Below are 5,000 nucleotides of genomic sequence, written 5' to 3'. Positions count from 1 at the left end.
GGTGTTTTTTTTTTTTTTAGTTTAGTTTAGTCCTTTATTTACCACCCTGGCTAGCTGCACAGGCGTGGGCAAGCTGTGGTACATTTAATGCATGGTCATAACATTACATAGTGGTATTACATTTTGATTTTAGCTTATATAACATTATTATGAGTACTTTATCAGTTTCAGGAAAGGAACAATTGGACAGTCCTTAATCCACTCATCTGCCACGCCGGCATATAGCTTGGGCGTGGAAAAGCATTAATAAATTTGATATGCGGTTATGTGATACTACATTCCAAATTTAGGATACAACATAAGTATATCTTCTAAGACATCAGATGATATGAAGTAGTTACATAGTTCTCGGTACCTCATGCTAGGTGGTCTGAAAGGCTGTAAAACATGGCACTCTGAGATATAATGTACAAATGTTCGCTTATATTCTTCATTACACAGTTTACACTTAGTTTCTTCGACATTACAAACTGTACTGACCTGCCAATACAATCTTGCAGTCACAACATCACACTGTCTTGTTCTTGTTTTATATAAACCATAAATGAATGAATCTTGCCTAAACCGGTCATAATGCTTTATGCTACAGCTTTCAGGGCGTTGAGAATTAATCAACTCAATCAAATCCTCTCTGAAGGAAGTTTTGATGATGTATAAAATCCTAGAAAGATCCACACTTTGCTCCCAGACTGCAAGGATCCGTCAGTGTAGCATTCATATGCATTTATAATTGCAAGTGCATACTGTTTAAGTATAGCAGGGGGGACACTGTCTTTTTTGGGGGCAGCCGTATAATATACACTCAGGTCCGACATTTTCCACGGTGGTACGTCTGTACCACCGTGGACCTGAGTGTATATAAACGAAATGTATATAAACGAAATGTGGCGCCCATTCAGCGTAGAGTTCTCTTTATTCATTGATATGTGAATACTACCACTGGATGGTGATATATATCTTCACATATTTTTTATCCTGAACTGTTCGCATTTTTTTTGTTTACTTAAAAGTTCTTGCTTGTTATTTTTACTCAAGTGAACCTTAGTTATAACTTGGTAACGTCTATCTTGTTGAATTTTCTGTAACAAATTTTGTTGTATTCAAAGAATATTGCATCTAGAAAATATAAACGCACTATTGTTTCCACACAAATCTTCTTTTAGTTTTTAAACATAATTGTAAGCTACAAAAAAGCTGAAAGATAAATTATTTTTAAACGCTGAATTCCACCTTTGTGTAGATTGCTGGGCATTAAAAGAAAACATTAAAATGCAATGCAACCCAATAATTTGAACAGAATCTCAACGGATAATCCAGTTCATCTCCGATGACATATGAATCAACTCTTTTTCCAAGCTAAGTGTTTCATTTTGCAAATTCAGGGTACAAATTTAAGTCAGAATGAAAAGCCAAAGAAAATCCCCTCCAGAGATGTACCTCGGCGCTTCGTGGGGTTATTTCCTCGCTCTCCTCCGAAATCATCAGTGGATATGAGGCAGCATAACAATAATTCATTCCAATTACCCTCTTGAGGAGTTTTACTACCGCCAGGGGAATGATTTAGGGTTTTAGCAGGTGGCTTGACCTTCCTCTAGTCCAGGGTGCTCCGACCGTAGGGCAGGGAGAAGACTTGCTGACTCTGCGCTCTTGATGCCTCCATGGGAACATAGTGGCACACGCGAACACGCAAGGAAGTGGAACAGTTTATGTGTGGGTGTTGTTGTTGCCCATTAGAAGTACGTTCTTCATCTATGCAACCTTCGACATACATGTACATGTAACGTGACAGACACACACACGCACACGTAAAAACACACACACACACACACACACACACACACACACACACACACACACACATACACACACACACACACACACACACACACACACGCACACACATACACACACACGACCCAAGGAAGCTGGTGTAACTAACAAAGATATTTATATGTTTGTACATTCCAGCGCACCACAATATCATAAAGAAGCCGGGACGAGCAGAGAACAAAATGTAAATCAGACGAAAATACACAACCTTCTGCCGTTCCCGACCGTCATAATGGCGTCCAACAAACAGCACATTGTGTATCAACATGTTTACTTTACTTTTCGCTTTTATTAATTTTTTATGTAACTTGCAAATGCTAATGCACTCCTACAACCACCACATTATGTATTATTTATTCTTTGTTTACTTTTCATGTAGTTTGACAAGACACAAGACGAACTTGGATAATTCAAAGGATATCTGTCAAATTTAAGCCTTGGCATTTTGCACTAATTAAGCGGCATTCCATTCCTAAATGACCTGGCACTCACTCTACATCTACAGCATGCCTAGACGACTGGTGCTCTCCCCTTGACACTCGAGAAATCGACGCCCCTTTAACCCTGGCACTACAGCACTACAAGATAGAGTGCCAGACAGGCGACCTCTCTGAATTCACACTCCGACGACCTACAACAGAAGCACTGAGATGGAGCCAGCATAACACAGCAGCATAACCTGGTGATGTATTATGTAACTTCTTTTGAAGGCCTATTGTTTCTGGTGTTGTTAGGGAGGTCAGCCATGCGAAGCACTGTAGTACTTTGTATTACCTCGCCTCGGAGGACCAGAATCAAACCCTTCTATTCATAAACATTCTGCTGTAAATGTATTCAGGCGATCGACATTGAATAGAGAACATCGACTATTAGGAAGCAAAGCGAGAAAAACGAACATCGCCACATTCACATATCCATAAAACGGAAAGAAAGAAAAGAAAACAAAGAAAGAGAAACATACAGAAAACAACCAAACATTAGTGGACCCAGACTTCCTCGACCTCCCTACCCCCGCCCCCCTCGTCCCCTCATCCCGTCAACTCCTACCCTTCACCCCTCCCCCCCCTCTCTCTACGGCGCCCTCGAGTAAAGGGTTATGGGAAAACAAGCAAAACACAATACATTGTCTCGCTCTCGGCTAAAGCACGGGGTTTCCTTTCAATAAATTTAGGCAAATGGCTCGCCTCTTGTCTTATATTTTTGGAGGACATTCCACCAGCGCGCGCGTGTGTGTGCCTTGTCTTGCCGCATAACACTTAAGTGGGCGATGGTGCGGGACTGCAATTATGGGGAGAATGGCGTGGGGGGGGGGGGTTAGTAAGTGACATTGGAAAACGACTGCTCTCAGCGGTGCAAGGGTGTATGGTGGCATCACTATCTCACTGTCACTGACAATGAAGTTAGCGGGAGAGGGAGGGAGACGAAGAGAAGAGGAGAGATATGAGTGTGGATTTTTTTTTTCTATATTTACGTAAGTAGAATATAAGATGCAGAAAAATTATGAATAGAATGATGATGGTGATAGTGATGAATGCCGTGGAGATAATGCTAATGAAAGCGGCAATAATGAATGCAATGGAGATGATGGTGATAAAGATAATGTTGGTGAGAATGATGACAGTGAAGACGAAAGTGATAATAGGGACTAAGACGATGATGACAGTAAACGGAAGTAACGAGGATGATGATGATAACGAAGCCATTGCAGTGATCACAATGGTGACTGTCATTGCGAAAAGGACACACACGTGCTAATTATAGTGATGATGAGTCTGACGATCAATATCGTGATAGAAATAGTGATGATAATGCAGGTAATGGTGAGGATGATGGTGGCTTTTTCAATGATGCCTTCATAAAGACGACAAAAGACCTCTTGTTAGAACTGAACTTTAGAGCTTCAGAGAAATAAAAATGTATAGAGTTGCTGGAAATTTCTCCGAGCCATCGAAGCAGAACAGTTTGCTCTCATATAAATATAAAAGGAAATGAAGAAAAAGAAGAAAGAGAGAGAGGGGTAGAAAAGAAGCATAATAAGAAAACAGTATAAAAAAAACAAAGAAAGGGAAAAGAAAACAAAGAAAACGCACAGACGAATAACAACAACATCAAAACAATGAAAAACAACAACAGACAAACACCAACGTCCAACCTGACATACACAAAATCTCACGCTGATTGATATGCCCCGCACATTGCTATCTTATTCTTGGCATTTTTAATCAGCGCAAGAGACTCTGCCGACGGGGAAACACACGGCCGGAGATTCGGCGTCGGTTCAGGCAGGAGGGAGGCCGCACGTGTCCTCCGCTCACGTGGCCTCGAAGCCAACTGGGGGGATACTGCTCTGTCGAAGCGGGGAGAATGGCGCTTGATTAAGCTAATAAGGTTGGCAGAATTTTTTTTTTATCATTTTACGATAATTATCGTTAACGTTGTTGTTGTGTAATTATTAACCCAATGCTGACGGCCATGGCATTCCCACTGTGAGTTAACTTTCTTCATTGTTTTTACATGTAAATGTCTACGCTTGTACTAAGTTGCCAGCCAATTACAAGTACTGCTTGTCTTACCCGTTTACCCTTTTCCTTGATTTACAAAATATATTTTACGTTATCTTATTTTGGCATGTTATAAGTGGATCCCACAAGAGGGGACGAAGTGAAGGAAGTGTGGACATGCGTCTCGAACGGGAGAAGAGGAAGAAGAACGAAGAGGGAACCGAAGCAGGCAATCAGCATGTTGACGATGTGAATGGCAAGAAACGTTTGCTATTCCCACAGGACTGCGCCATGAGTTTCCTGGAGAAATAAGGTGGGCCATCGAACTGGGCCGGGAACACCGTGATTTCGGGCCACTTATGAAGGAAGGCAGAGGAAGGCCGTATCTCACGGTATGGGCAGACGAGGCGGAGCAGACCCTGGCGACGCAGGGATACAAGGGAACAGTGATGTCTGTCCCAAAGGCTGGGGAAAAAACTGGACTCAGATTTTCTGTTGGACGATGGCAGATTTGTGTGGGTGAAGAGACACGTGTCCAGGGGGAGGAGCGGAGTCAGCTCGTTGACCTCCTGAAAGGGGAAGTGCCAGAAAAAAAGATTCATCTCTGGAGTGGGGTACAGGAGGGTGGCACCATACGTGGAGCCGCCAGTCATGTGCCCCAAGTGTTGC

The sequence above is a fragment of the Penaeus chinensis genome, chromosome 8, assembly GCF_019202785.1.
Source record: "Penaeus chinensis breed Huanghai No. 1 chromosome 8, ASM1920278v2, whole genome shotgun sequence".
NCBI classification, from domain to species: domain Eukaryota; kingdom Metazoa; phylum Arthropoda; class Malacostraca; order Decapoda; family Penaeidae; genus Penaeus; species Penaeus chinensis.
This window is presented reverse-complemented; position numbering follows the sequence as displayed.